Raw genomic sequence first — 15,838 nt, forward strand, 5'->3', positions numbered from 1 at the left:
CCTGACCAGCCTGAAGAGCCTCCAAGGGTTACAAGATAGGTGCTGACCCTCTTCAATGACTAATAAAAAGAAAAAAACTTATACAGGAATGGCATTCTTGAAACACTTCATGAAACAGAAGACTTAATGGTGACCCAATAAGCCGACAAGAGTTATAGGAGTTCTTTCATTAAGAGCAGAGGAGGAAGTCATACTTCCTTTAATTATTTCTGCCGTAATTCTCCTACATCAGCAACCCCCACCTGACTCCCTCCCGCCCAGATATATGATGGAAGTGTAGCAATACCATGAAGTAACAATATAATGTTTGCCTCTTGTCTCAGTTGTTGGACTATGGTCATGCTGGAGCATCCCCTTCAAAGGTCCCCCACAGTACTTACTTTTTAAGTTTGGTCACTTATTCTATCAATCCCTTTTGCTGAACCACTGTGTTAAGAGGATGTAAACAAATCAACAACAGCTGTTACAACACCAAATTTTGGTACAAACCAACAACACCAAATTTTGGTACAAGGCCTAGAAGAGGAGTAGGTTGATTACATCAACACGAGTACTCAACTTGTACTTATTTTATCAATCCCAAAAGGATGAAAGATAAAACCAACCTCGACAGAATTTGAACTCAGAACTGACGAAATGCAACTAAGCATTTTTCCCTGGCATCCTAACGATTCTGCTGGCTCACTGCCTTTAGACAAACCAATATTGACCAACCACTTCTAAAACTAAATTGTAGTTTTATTTAAGGTACTAAGATAGAACTTGAGAGTGCTGAGATGGCAGATATTTGTGGCAAGGTGAACACATACAGGATTTTCTTCAGCTCATTAAAGATATTGATATCCAGGGAGGCTCAGATGAAAGCAGGTGGTTAAAACGATGATGATGGTGGTGGTGGTCATTAAGGTGACAATAACAAGGAAAAAATACAATGCAAATTGCTGATGCTAATCACACAAAGATTAGCAAGCAGAAAGAAGATTCGGGTTTTAATTTTTTTTCTTTTTTAGTCATTTCACTAATTTCTAAATTCAGATTCCATGGATAAAAACATTAGCATCGATGCAAACAGAAATATAGACCTGCATACACAATTAGTGCCAATGTAGAACCATTAAGTAGAAAATTAATCTGACCAAAAAGTCTTTCGAAAATAAAAGAAAAACAACAAAATATGATAAAATTAAAGATAACTGATCTTCCTGAATCTTTTTCATTTTTAAACATGGCTGATCAAGACTATTTTTATAGAAATTTTCTTCAAATGTACAAATTTTTCTATTTACAAAAATGGGAAGGGACATCACTCCCATTTGAAAATAAATAATGAAAAGGAAAAAAAGGGGGAATCTATGCATATCAAATTAGCTGTTCTTTCAAGGAAGGAAAAAGAAAGATCTCTAAAGGGCTTCTTTTTATTTTAGTAACTACCTTTCTAAACAAATAGAAGCACCGTTCAATTATTTATAGTACTGAATGATAACGATGGCCAATTATAGAGATGATTAGCAAGTCTCATACCAGATTGTCTATAGACTGTCTCAAAGTTGAAACTAGATTACGTTTTTATTATATATTGTTTAGTTTACAAATTTGGTGAAAGGGTTGGGGTTAGGGAATGAGATAAAAGTATTTAAAGGATGTTGTGTTTGGCTAGTAATGTATTCAAAACCAGTTTATTCAAAAGATTTATCAGTAAATAAAAAAAATATCAAAGGAGCAATCAATCATGTCATATAATGCATTAGTCACCATGGCAGAAAATGAAGATAGAGTAAATTATTGTAGTGTGTGCATTCTAGATGTACAATTACATCAATTTGAACAGTGTGGGAAAGCATGGAAAACATTGTGGTTCCTGTCTCGACCAATCCATCCCAGAATGTGTGTAAACCAGCCTGGAACAATCGTTTATACATAAATGATGGGCCAGAGAGTAGAATGATCAGGAAGAGGTTGGGTTGATGAAAAGGTCAGCTAGGTCAGGTGACCTCTTTAGTTACATTGGAAGCATGGGATGAGGGGCAGCAGTGACACTGGTCGTACAGCAGAATAAAAGTGTAAAGGAGGACAAGAGAGGTGTGAGTGATAGAGTTTGTAAAAAGCAAAACAAAATTTATTTCATTAAAATGAAGGCACAGGCATGTGCTGTATGGAAAGAAGCTTGCTTCCAAACCACATGGTTCCAGGTTCATTCTCATTACACTGCACCTTGGACAAATGTCTTCTACTATAAGCCATAAGCCAAACAAACACATCTGAGTGGATTTGGTAATATGGAAACTGAAAGAAACTGTGTGTGTGTGTGTGTGTGTGTGTGTGTGTGTGCATAACTTTGTCCCCACCACTGCTTGACAACTGGTGTTGTGTTTACATTCCTGTAACTTAGCAGTTCAGCATAAGAGACCAATAAAATAAGTATCTGGCTAAAACAAATATTAAAAAAAAGTACTGCTGTTGATTCAATTGAGTAAAAATTCTTCAAGGCAGTGCCCCAGCATGGCCGCAGTCTAATGACTGAAACTAATAAAAGAATAAAAGAATAACAGCCACTGATTGAAACAAATTTCAAGTTCATTATTTACATTTGACAGATATTTGTCCTCATCTTGTTTGTTGTTAACACAACATTTCGGCTGATATACCCTCCAGCCTTCATCAGGTGTCTTGGGGAAATTTCGAACCTGGGTTCTCATTCCTAAGGTATTTTTCAATATTATTATTATTATTATTATTATTATTCAGGTCACTGCCTGGAAGTGAACTCAGGATCTTGGGGTTAGTAGCCTGCGCTCTTAACCACCATGCCATATAATAATAACAACATTGAAAAATACCTTAGGGTTGAGAATCCAGGTTCGAAATTTCCCTAAGACACCTGATGAAGGCTGGAGGGTATATCAGCTGAAACGTTGTGTTAACAACAAACAAGATGAGGACAAATATCTGTCAAATGTAAATAATGTACATAATTCCTCGTCTCTTAAATATAGAACTGTGAAATCTCAAGTTGTTTATCAGTTTGGAAGAACAGAACTAATGACTGTGTGGTAATAAGATCGCTTCCCAACCATATGGTTCTGGGTTCAGTCACACCGTGTGGCACCTTGGGTAAGTTTCTTCTACTATAGTCTCGGGCAGACCAAAGACTTGGGAGTGAGTTTATTAGATGGAAACTGAAAGAAGCCTGTCCGCGAGTATGTCTGTGTTTGTCCCCCATCACTGCTTGACAACTAGTGTTGGTGTGTTTATGTCCCCATAACATAGCGGTTCAGCAAAAGAGACCAACAGAATAAGTACCAGGTTTAGAAAGAAAAAAAAAAAAAACTACTGCAATCGATTCATTCAACTAAATTTCTTTAAGATGGTGCTCCAGCATGGCTGCAGTCTAATGACTGAAACAAGTAAAAGAATTACACAGCCACATCCCAATGGCTGAAACTAATACAAGAGGATACAACACAAATCTGAAGTTGTTTACCACTTTGAAAGAACAAAGCTGATTTGTTCTTCCAAACAACAAATCACCAGAGCCAATTATAATAATAATAATAATAATAAATAATAATAATAATAATAATAATAGTGTGAGGTCACTGATACAAATAGAAAAGACAGAACTGGGCCAAGTGATAAAGTACTGCTCCTCATGTAAACCTATCTATAATTGATAACAGAGTTATTTTAAGTTTGAGCAACACTTTCATTCTTGGGTGATTTGATTTTATTCTATTTTCACTGATTTTTGTTTTGTTGTTGCCTGGAAACAGTCAAAAGAAAAAAAATGGGTTCTAATCATGTTTTATACCATTTCTTGCATTTGTGGAAATAATATTTTATTAAATTGAACAAATAAAATAACATATTTAATGCAAACTATAAGCCACTTTGAGCAGATTATCTCTTCAATCAAATTATAATTTGGATCTCCTTCCTTCCCTGCCTCCCTTTCTCCCCTCCCTCCCTCTTCCTGCTCTTAGCTTTTGAAAAGTCGAATATTTTCATAGTCTTGCAACAATTTCTTTTATTTTATGAGTCAAATCACATGTCTATTCTTTTTCTGTCTTGCAACTGGTAACTTCACACATGTTGGTGCTATGAAAAAAAAAAGCCCCAGTACACACTGCAAGATAACTGGCATTGGGAAGGGCACGCAGCCATAGAAACCATGCCAAATCTAACAGTGGGGTTCAGTGCAGCTCACTGGATTCTGTCTAACCATCCAGCCCAAGCCAACATGGATAGCAGTGATGATCAACTATGAAATGACAGATGCCCCACTGACAACCAAGTAGACTGAGGCAAACAAGTTTACATAAGCCTTGCGTAAGGTTCAGAAAACTACACAAGGCTGGCATTAACTTAACATTCATTTCAAATATTAGCACAAGGCCAGAAATTTCGGAAGGGGTAAGTTGATTACATCAACCCAAGTGCTAAACTGGTACTCACTTTATCAACCCCAAAAGGAAGAAAAGCAAAGTTGACCCCAGTGTCATTTGAACTCAGGACGTAAAGACCAAAGAAATGCTGCTATGCATTTTGTCCAACCAGCTTGCTGCCTTGCATTAAGTTAATATCAAGACTTTAAAACTCATGACCTATATTGTTAAATAACAAAATTACTTAATTGAGTTGCATACATACATCTTTGTTGTTAGAAGTAAGCTATAAGCAGTAACTAGAAAAAATATCCAAACAGAAAACATCTGTAAATAGAACACTAAATTCGTTATCTCTCTTTTCCACAGGCTTACACAGATAATTAATTAAATCTTAATGAGGAAGAAAACTGTAAAACAGTAAATAACATTTGTTGTTGAGTTGAAACATTTGACAGTTTTCACTAATAACTTTTCAATGTTCTGGCATGAACAAGAAATTTATATTTTCTGATGTGTTGATGCTGGGGGGCAATTTACAGACACCATTATTTCTAAAGGTCTGATATCAGTAAATCCTAAAACCAAGTTTTCAGTCATGCAACTAAACTGATAATAACAATATGAGACATTCTAAATAACTTATCTCTCCTTTCTGCAAAATTACAAAGATAATTAATCCAATGCTAATCAGAAAGAAAATTAATCCAATGCTAATCAGAAAGAAAATTAAAAATAGTTTTAAAACAGTTGACAGCTCTCATATCTCCATTTACAGGTTCATAAAAATAAATAAATAAATAAATAAATAACACTTCATATTCTCTGAAGTCCTAATAACAGTCAAAACTCTTAGAGGAATTAACAAGATGTTACTTTGAGAAATGTAGGACAAGTAAATCTGAAAGAATTGGTTATAAACTACACACCAGAGTTAAAGGATTTTTTAATTTAGCACAAATTTTGGAGGAGAGAAGTGCTAACAATGAAAGTCACCCCAGTACTCAACAAGTATTTTACAAAGTCATAGTCATTGCTCTGGTAAGCTTTTTGGTCTAGTACCCTCAATCAAGACACCTTTGATGTGTGTCACCAGAGTGACCATTGATGTGTGTCACCAGAGTGACCTCTGATGTGTGTCACCAGAGTGACCTCTGATGTGTGTCACCAGAGTGACCTCTGATGTGTGTCACCAGAGTGACCTCTGATGTGTGGCACCAGAGTGACCTCTGATGTGTGGCACCAGAGTGACCTCTGATGTGTGGCACCAGAGTGACCTCTGATGTGTGGCACCAGAGTGACCTCTGATGTGTGGCACCAGAGTGACCTCTGATGTGTGGCACCAGAGTGACCTCTGATGTGTGGCACCAGAGTGACCTTTGATGTGTGGCACCAGAGTGACCTTTGATGCGTGTCACCTGAGTGACCTTTGATGCGTGTCACCTGTTTCTCTTTCCTTAAAATGTTATTCTCTGGAACTCGTTACTGTTGCTTTATTTTCCTCTGGTCTCTGGTATCCAGTCCTTTAAGCTTTCTGTCATTCAACTTCTGTTGAATTTGTTGGCCCCTTATTTTCACTCTTTGTTGTCCTTTACACTGCAGTAACCTCAAGCCTTGTTTGGGACAAAATCATAAACCATTTATCTTTTACTTGGTTAAGTCATTGGACTGCGAGCATACCAGTGCACTGCCTGCAAGAATTTCTAGTCAAGCAAATCAACTATTTTGTAAAGCCTAGTACTTATTCTATCAATCTTTTTTTGCTGAACTGCTAGGTTACAGAGAAATAAACAAACCAACACCAGTTGTCAAGCAGTGATGGAAGACACACACACACACATATAATTATATATATATATATATATATACACACACATATATACACAATTATATATATACACACACAGATATAACTATACACACACACACATACACACACAGAAGATAGGCTTCTTCCAGTTCTATCTTTCAAATCCACTCATAAGGTTTTGGTCAGCCTGAGACTATACAGGATGTGATAGGTAAATTGTTGCCATTTAATATCTTTAATTTTGTGCATGTGCATTGTTTGCTTTGATCGACTACACAGTATAGTAGGGTCAGTTGGGTACTGTTTGTGAGAAAAACAGCATCATGACAAAATTCACTTTGCCAGAAATTTGGAAACAACATGCTGTAGTGCTTGGCATTTGCACTGGAAGCTCCAATACGATGTCCCAGAAGTGGTCACTAGTGATAGTGACATTATGCCTCCATTCATCTTCCCACACAGCCTCAGACTAAACACAGAGACCTACATCAAGTGCCTGGAGGAGGTAGTTCTGACCTGGATCAAGAGGGTGGCTGCTAGAAGACCCTATACCTGGCAACAGGACTCTGCACCAAACCACACAACCAGAAGAACCCAGTCATGGCTGTCACACAATTTCTGCAACCACATCACCCCTAACATATGGCCACCTAACTCCCCGGACTGCAACCCCCTTGATTATTACATGTGGAGTGCAGTTGAGTGAGAGACCAACAAAACTCCTTGTAACACCAAAGATGAACTGAAGGCAAGGATTATGGCAGTGTTCACCAACTTAAACAAGGAGACCATCCAGAAGAGTTGCAGGAGATTCCAAAGTCATTTGGAGGCTGTGGATGAAACCAATGGCAATTTTATTGAATAAATTTACTCTTTAGTATTTCAAGATATTCTTATGTAATTTTGGTAAATATATCTGTTAAAATGAGAAGTCAGTGTTATTTTCTTTTCTGCATAGATTAGATGACAGTTTATTCATTGCAAAAGGATGGGATGGTCACAGCTAGAATGAGTAATCTTAGGTTAGTGACACAAGTATTAGGTTATATCTGCTTATCAAGTGATCACTTTTCCATCTTTGCACATGACCTCTGTACAATATCCGGTCTTACACACAGCTTCAGAATTATAAGGAGGAGGAAGAATGGTGTGTATGTCTGAGTCAATTTTCATAGGACTCTGAAATATCACTCTGAAATATATTACTTATAACCAGGAATTAAAGACCAGTAATAGACTTGGCTCACAAGACCAAACCCATATTTTGGGATACTTGACAAAAAAAAAAGAAGAAAAAAAAAATCAAGTAAACTGTGGTCAAACTTAAAGCATGGCATCTTGTGTGTGTGTGTTAGACACACACACACACAGACACACACATATCATCATTATTGTATAACACCCCACACAGTTTCTACTACTGGATCATTTTCCTAATGCCAACCACTATACGGAGTATGTTCGGTGCTTTTCCTGTGGCACTACCACTAGTGAGGTCATCAAATACTTGCAAGTCAAGACCCCCTCAACTGTGTTGGGTCTTGTCTTAGAGTATTGATGGAAGTGAAAATATGATAGATGGGTAGGAATAAGTGTCTTGCTGAAGAGGAGAATACATGTGTAGTTCTTTAGCCATTGTGTATCATGAGAAAAATGTAAACATCAGCAGGAAAACCCAAACAAAAGGGAAAACAGAAAATTTGAGCAGTCAAACCAAAATAACCTGAGTGATACTTCATCAACCGAGTTGGATAGACAATCCCTTGTTGCAGTCAGAAATGCAGTCAACTAGTCATTGGTCCACTACAAGCCTCTGCCCAATAATATTACTGATCACCTGATGTGATCGAAAAAATAGTGACAAAATTTCATGTCATTTCTCAATATCGTCATCACCATTTGATGTGCATTTTTCATGCTGACATGAGTTGGACGTTTTGACAAAAAGCTGCTAAGCTGGGGAGCTACATCAGATTCCAGTTGTCTGTTTTGGCATTGCTTCTATCGCTGGATGCCCTTCCTAATGCCAACCACTTTTACAGTATGCTGGGTGCTTTTAACATGGCACTGGCACATGTGCTCTTTATGCAGTGTGGCACCAGCACAGAAGCCTTTTATGCAACACAGGCACAGGTGCTTTTTACATGGCGCCAGCACAGTGCCTTTTATGTGGTGTCAGCACAGGAAAACATTAGAAGAGCTGGGAAGGAAGTCAACAAATACTGACAGTCTTCCAACTTTAACAACTTCTATAGTGATATGCAGTATTAATCTGTTTAAGAAATTAAGCTAAATATACATTTTGTATTGTTTTACATCAATAGGTGGGAATTGTTTTTTTTTTTTAGAAACGGAACCTGTTTTTCATTCACTCAGCCAAACTGGAGCAGGGAGAGTTAGATACTTCACTAAAGGGCACAATATGACAATTCATTGAACTAATGTGGAAGCTTCTACATGGGTGTTCATCGTTACCGTCATTAACCCCTGGAAATTACTGTCTTGAGCTTTAGGGATCGGAGAGTCTGTTACCCATTTTCCATGATTTATAAGTGACCAAAATCACAACATTCCCCCTCAACAGGATTCCAGTCCATTGCAGGGTTACTCATTCACAGACTGGAGCAACATGAAATGAAGTGTTTTGCTCAAGGACACAATACAACACCCAGACTGGGAAACGAAACCATGATTTTGTGGTCATGAGTTCAACAGCCTAACCATCAGGCTATGCAGATTGTGCACAGATGTTCAACCTGCAAGAAATACCAACTAGATATCCCTCAAATTATGTTCTATCTTTAAAAGAAAACCAAAATAAAAAACAAGAGCATGTGGTACCTAAATACAATGTTTAAAAATAATGTTGGATGGTCATGGCAGAAATGCATTTTACTGTAGATCTCCTGGAGATAAACAAAAACACAAGGACATTAGTGACATTTGAACGGTGGTTGTAATCCAGCATCTTAACCTCACAGCCATTGTGTTGTCCAATGCCTTACGAAACTATTAATTCATTTATCTTAATTTTAAAAAAAGAGAAAAAAAAAAGCTTTGAAACTATGGGATTACCAAAAGGTGTGGGATCTATTCTGTTTAACAAGGGAAAAAGATAAACTATGGAAAGAGGAAATTACTGAAATACCAAACTCTGGATTTTTTTAGAGGGATTAACATTAGTAAAGCTGAGAATAGTTACATATGACAAAGTTGTAGAAATAACACAGGACACCAGCAAACAGACATCCCTACTAAAGCCACTTCACCTCTTCAGTAGTGGCAGGCTCTTTGGAAAATCCTGAACATGACAGCCTCTGGTTGAAAACAATGAAAATAATAACTGAAGCAATTTAATCACAAGCCAACAATGCCTTGTGGTATTTTCTTCTGGTTATTTATGTTCTGAGTCCAGCTTCCACCATGGTGTACTTGGGTGGTGAATGCATGGTGGCCTAGTGGTTAGAGTATTACACTTACAATTGCAAGATCATAGTTTTAATTCCCAGGCCAGGCAGTAAGTTGTATCCCTGAGCACAGCACTTTGTTTCATGTAGCTCCAATCCACTTGGCTGTAAATGAGTGACCTTGCAATGGATTGGAGTCTTGTTCAGGTAAGGAATGTTGTGATCTTGGTTACTTATAAACCACGTAAATGAAATAACCAGCCCAATGACTTCCAGGACTCATGTCACTGCTTCATTACCTACGTGGGAGGCAGCCAAAATCCGTTGCCTGATTAAACACTACCACCTGATCCTTCGTACACTTTAACAGATCCCACTATGTTGCAAGCATTCACACTAAGTCTCTGCCTTGAATATTATAAGGCCATTAAAAACTACCGTTCCTCTTGACTAATCTCTCTCCCTGAGAGAAAGTTTGCAAATTTTAAGTTTGTTATGCCATGGGGAGATGTGAGTTTTATTATTTCAAGTGGGGTGTCTCTTTTTTCTTCTCTTTTCAAACAAGGCCAAAACTAGAAATTTTAAAACTCCCATCTCCTTCTGGTAAATGAAATTACACAATTTTGTGAACTTTATTACCTGGTTTATTTTTTTCCCTGGCACACACCACTTCCTCTTAATGTTTTTTTTTTGTTATTTTGTTTTTTTTGTCAGAAGGTGAAAATACAAGAGCTTAAGGTTTCAGATATAAAATAATGCAACATTTATGAGTTTTTAAAAAGCTAAAATTCATTAATGATATAACATGAAATGGCTAACAAACAGTGAAATTAAAACCAAGTTTGTAGATCTGACATTGCAGAAGCTTATACTTTTGCTATACTTGTATTTTTCTCTATTCTACCTGCACAAATCTATCCAATTTTATTAGGTGTGTGTGTCTATCCACATTGCCTATTTAATAAATACTGGCTAGCAGAACATAAAAAAGTAATTCTAAAAATACACATCGTTTGTTGCTATAGTAGAAAACAAGAAAATACTTCTTTACTTTCACAGTAAGCATAGCCATTAGTCAGTATAAAGACTAATTAAAGTTACCAGAGCAACAATTAAATTGCAAAGTATGTTGTGACCTACAAAGCAGGTGCCCATAAACAAATATATAGATAGAAGGTAGTAAAATATATAAATTGATTAAATAAACCAAAAGAGAAGATAACAAAAGGGTTTCTACCTCTTTTGATTTCCTTCACAAAATCCTCATAAAATATATTTTAACCAAAATTTTTATTACATTCACATATCTTGAACCTGGGCCCACCCATCTCAGGCATTCCAACCACCAAGTGATTTGGAACATTCATGTCCTTAGTGCAAAATAAATTTTTGTCTATCATTTCTGAAAGAGAAACCCCTATGTGGTCACTCCATCTTCTAAAAATAGCAACCAAATCAACATTGGATAATGTTGTCTAAGATACAAAATGATACAGGGAGACAAGAATGAAAAGTTCAATTAAAATCAGTCAGTCCACAAGCATACTGAAAAGCGGTCACTTACTAGAATACAATAGTACATTGGAATACTAACTTGTTCTACCTTGTGTATCAAAGACAAAACGTTCACAATATCAGGTAAAAAATAAGACACAGTGGTCAAGTCTGGAATGCCTATTATAAATACATATACCAAAACAAGAGATTGGGAAACATTTTTGGTATTGAAGTAGTTGTATGCTGTCAACTTAATGTGACAGTCCCCTGAAGGGAATACTACTACTGTTGATTAGACCTAGGAAACTGCACCGCTTCCCGTCGGCCTTGATACATTTCCTGTGTCCTTATGTTTACAAGGGGGAGACAAGCACCTCCACCCAGCTAAACCTACATCCAGAGACATGTTTCTGAGTATTTGCTCATCATCAGTCTGGAGTAGCATGACCTGCTAGTCGAAGATGCCTGTCAAGCTCCTGTAAACATAAGGACACAGGAAATGTGTCAAGGCCGACAGGAAGCGGTGCAGCTTCCTAGGTCTAACCAACAGTAGTATCGTTTCCTCCAGGGGACTATCACATTAAGTTGACAGCATACAACTACTTCATTGTATTACTACTGCATAAATCTCTTTGAGAGATTAATAAATATATCATTTCTAAATTTTTGGTATTATTTTAGTATACAATTTTTTTCCAATCTCCATAGAAAGGATTTTTAATTAAGTAAGCACCATGTACATAAGAGATGATGGAGTTTAGGCATGTAGATTTAAACTTGTAAGTTCTATGCATCTTATATCTCTAAATTATATCTGACTTAGTGATCCATAATTGTACACATAGATCTCTGAAATTCATTAACTTGTAATGCACTTAAGGCTGGTGGTTGAAATACACTGATCTAATTTAGGATCTAATGTCCAGGATTCAAAATTCAAATCTAGGGTCATTATAGGAACAATCTGATAAGCATTTTTATAATTGTATCAGGTTTCCAAATGTTCTTCTCACGTTCTTTGCACTCAAAACTATAGTCTTCTACCGAATATAATGCTAGTTAAACCAACATACCTTTAGTTCGTTTCAAACCACAACAATAGCTGGACTTTGAACCAAGCTGCAAGAGACTCTAAACCAGATGAATGAAACTGGGTGCAAATGCAATTGTAAGATATCCAAGCAGCAGAAATATATGTCAGACAGATCTACATTGAGTATGCTGTATAAGTGACAGTAAAAATTAAAAAAGTGCAGCTGTATAAATCTCCGTAGTCATCCATCGGTTTGACCAGATGAAGTATTCAGTTGTTTGATTAACTGAACAACCTCACTGAATAAAAGTGACTGAGTATTCCACAGACATATGCTCTCTTAATAAGTAATCAGTATGACAGTGCAACAAAGCTGAACCTTTAATTTACAGTTATAATCCTCTAGACCAGTGCCAGTCAAAGTGGTGATCCGCGTACTGGTGCCCATCTGCGAGCCATCAGCTGCCAATGCGTGGTGAGTTTCCAGAAAGGAAAGAAACATTATAAAATGCTTACAAAATAAATATAAGACAAAAAAAAAATTGTCGACTTTTATTATATTCATTATATATATTAGAAATAATACATTTCTAAATCTCTCAGAGAGACTTAAGCAGTAGTGATGCGATTATACATATTGTTTCCTGTATAAACTAATATTACTAAGAAATATTACCAGTCCTTGGCCCATTGGGAAAAAAAAAAAACTGCTGGTATGCCACGTCAGATAGTTTGAGAAGCATGGCTCTAGACAAGCTTTCATACAGTTTCCATCTATTCAGTTTCACTCACAAAGCTTGGATCAACCCAAAGCTTTGTCAGTGAAACACACTTGATGCCACATACTGAGATTGAACCAATGACCTCATTAATGAAAATCAAATTACTTAACCAGTCAACCATAAAATGTCTCTTGAAATTTTCAGAATTTCAGCCTCCAGACCAATGATTCCAAACATGACCACCTTGCTTTTTCCTAGTCTAGTATATACAGGACTATGTTATCAATAGTAGGGTGTCTTTTGAGAGCGATTTTGCTGCCGAGTGCAAGTGCGTGAATTGAGAGCTCCGGCTACAGTTTCCAGCAGGTCACACGTGTGTTCTGTACTTGTGTATCACACACGCGCACGCGCACGCACACACACACACGCACGCACACGCACACACACACACACACAGCTACATCACTTTGTACTTGAAATTTCGAAACATTTACAAACACGGGAGACTTAATGATGCCAAAGTTGTTTTCTGTATTTATTTGTTAGTCAGCCAAGTCTGGTTTGGTGAAGCTTGTCTTCCATTCACTTGTCTCTGTGGTGATCAATACCAAATCAGATAGAATGTGTCTATTCCTTTTATTAACTGGTATCAAAGAAAGTAAAAAAGAAAAAAAACAATTGAAAGAAAAAAAATATGCACGTTCACTCTTCACGAGAATAGGAAATGTTATGAGAAAGCAATTTGTTTAAGGATGTATACAAGAATATAAACAAACACCTATAGAGAGAGAGAGAGAGAGAGGGAGAGAGAGAGAGGGAGAGAGGGAGAGAGGGAGAGAGAGAAAACTGTATATCATATATTATGTACAGCTACAAGGTAAACTCACAGGTGTACATTTTTAGTATGAACGCATTTCAGCCTTGCTGTGAAAAGCAGACACTTGTGGTTTAATCATGTGATTCTTATTTTCTCTCAGAAAACAAAACAAAAAAAAAGTGACTAACATGCCTCATATCAATATTTTTTATCACTTCATCTGAAATTGCTAACTTCTTTTCCTAACCACAGACAGGATATTAGTTTATACCTATTTATAGTATACACAAACTTGGACAGGACTGATCTGGTGTGCTCTAACTTGCATAACAACAGACCAGATTTTTTTTTTTTTTTTTTTTTGATAGAGAGAGAAAAAAACAAAACATGGTCTGACAATAATATTTATTTTTCACAAAGTTTTAAGTCCGTCTCAGTCAACAGTGCAAAGTTGTAGTTTATGTTGGTTTCTGAAGCATTTAAACAACTGGAAGTACAAGACTCTCAGAGAAGAAACTGCCAGCCTTCCACAGGATTAACCTTCAGCTACCCCAAGTATTTCTCTTTCAGGTGAGTGAACTCAAACAATGTAAGATGGGTGCCTTGCTCAAGGATACACCCTATTGCTCAATCATACAACTTGAAGATCATGAGCCTAACATTGAACTACACACCATCACTCTACATTTCACAGGGAGGTTGAAAATGTGTGTACTAAAATCACACACTCATAAGTTCACCTTACATCTCTATTATAACATTGTTCTTCTATTAACTATGTATTATGAACTTTAGAAAGGAATCTGTTAACAGGTCATTTTTCAGTGGAAAAAATTACACTCAATGAAATCTTTGTTATGCCTAAAATTAAAGACTGTTTTTATGTTTGATTAACATTACAGTAGTGACTATCCCATAAATTGTTTTTGACAATGATTTTAGGATGGACTTTTTCCAGGATATTTTCATGAAGTCAGTAGAGAGTAGTATTAGGAGAAATTTAGCTACTTATTCTAGCAGACAGAGCACCTGAAGACCAAATCACATCTAGTTGTTTGACTGACAGCATTCTCTGACTAAGTCCACCTCATTTACCTCCTATGCAGCAGCTTCCATCACATTCTATGAACCTTTACATGGTTATGCAATCTGACAGAAATTGTTAACAAATTACTCTAAATCTCTCCTCTCTTAAAACAGGACACACTGGGCAATGTAATCTAAGCTACACTTAAATACGGAGTGGTCAAAGCTAGCATGTTCATATAGACTTAGCCTAGAGCTAAACAACAAGTGCACCGAAACAGACTGGACAATGGAGAGAAAGCAGCATATTCACACTGAAGCAGTACACTGGACATGCAACAGATCAGTCCTTGTTACAATCCCAGAATACCCTCCAGTTAGGTAGCAGATGTTTTACCTGGATCAATGGATAGGTGGATCATACCTGACTTATGGGTCTCCAATCCAACAACATCTACAGAAATCTTCAAATATCCATGAAACTATACAGGACTGTATCCATGCCCTGCCATTCCATGGCCTATCATTCTGAAAGGAAAGGTGGCCTCTAAGTGGGTTGCTTGACTTGTTAGAAACAAATCTTTCTTAGAAAATTACTATTTTTAAATCTCGCAGCACGAGATATTCAGCAACAGTACTTTGTAGTAAAGATTGTTTGCCAACATAAACACGGCAGTCCTGGTTTAGGATGAATGTTGCTGTAATTTAGCCCCAGGAGACATTGTCTCCAGCTGGCTATATGACACGATTTGTGTCCTTCTATTTTCGAACAAGGGAATCTAGCACCCCCACCCCCACCCATCTCAAAACAATATCTGTGTATCGTGATTTCCAGGTTATTTCCCGAACAATTATTCTGTGCTGATGAAGGGAAATAACCCAGAAATCGTGATACACAGATATTGTTTTGAGCTGAGTGGGGGTTCTAGATTCCCTTGTTCGAAAATATAAGGACACAGATCATGTCATATAGCCAGCTGGAGACAATGTTTCCTGGGGCTAAATTACAGCAACAGTCGTCCTAAACCAGGACTGCCATGTTATGTTGGCAAATAATCTTTACTACAAATCTTTCTTAAGTCACACCCCACCTTCTTCAACAAGGTAGGATATAATAGCTAAGGTAATCCAAGATATATACTTT

At 37.0% G+C, this 15,838-nt stretch overlaps 1 protein-coding gene across 9 annotated transcripts in view; it reads right to left on the minus strand.

Moving 5' to 3' along the window:
* Positions 1-15,838, minus strand: part of LOC106883367 (uncharacterized) — a 118,655-nt gene that overhangs the window by 68,950 nt on the left and 33,867 nt on the right. For 2 of the 9 annotated variants that reach the window (XR_016242702.1, XM_089355673.1), the window contains one exon: positions 12,667-13,494. The exons of the other annotated variants lie outside the window; for them this stretch is intronic. The gene's annotated coding sequence lies outside the window, so the exon portion shown is untranslated. Of the gene's footprint in view, positions 1-12,666; positions 13,495-15,838 lie in introns of those variants that run through there. 9 annotated transcript variants of the gene reach the window in all.

This window comes from Octopus bimaculoides, chromosome 7 (genome assembly GCF_046866305.1).
Source record: "Octopus bimaculoides isolate indiv1 chromosome 7, ASM4686630v1, whole genome shotgun sequence".
Lineage (NCBI taxonomy): Eukaryota > Metazoa > Mollusca > Cephalopoda > Octopoda > Octopodidae > Octopus > Octopus bimaculoides.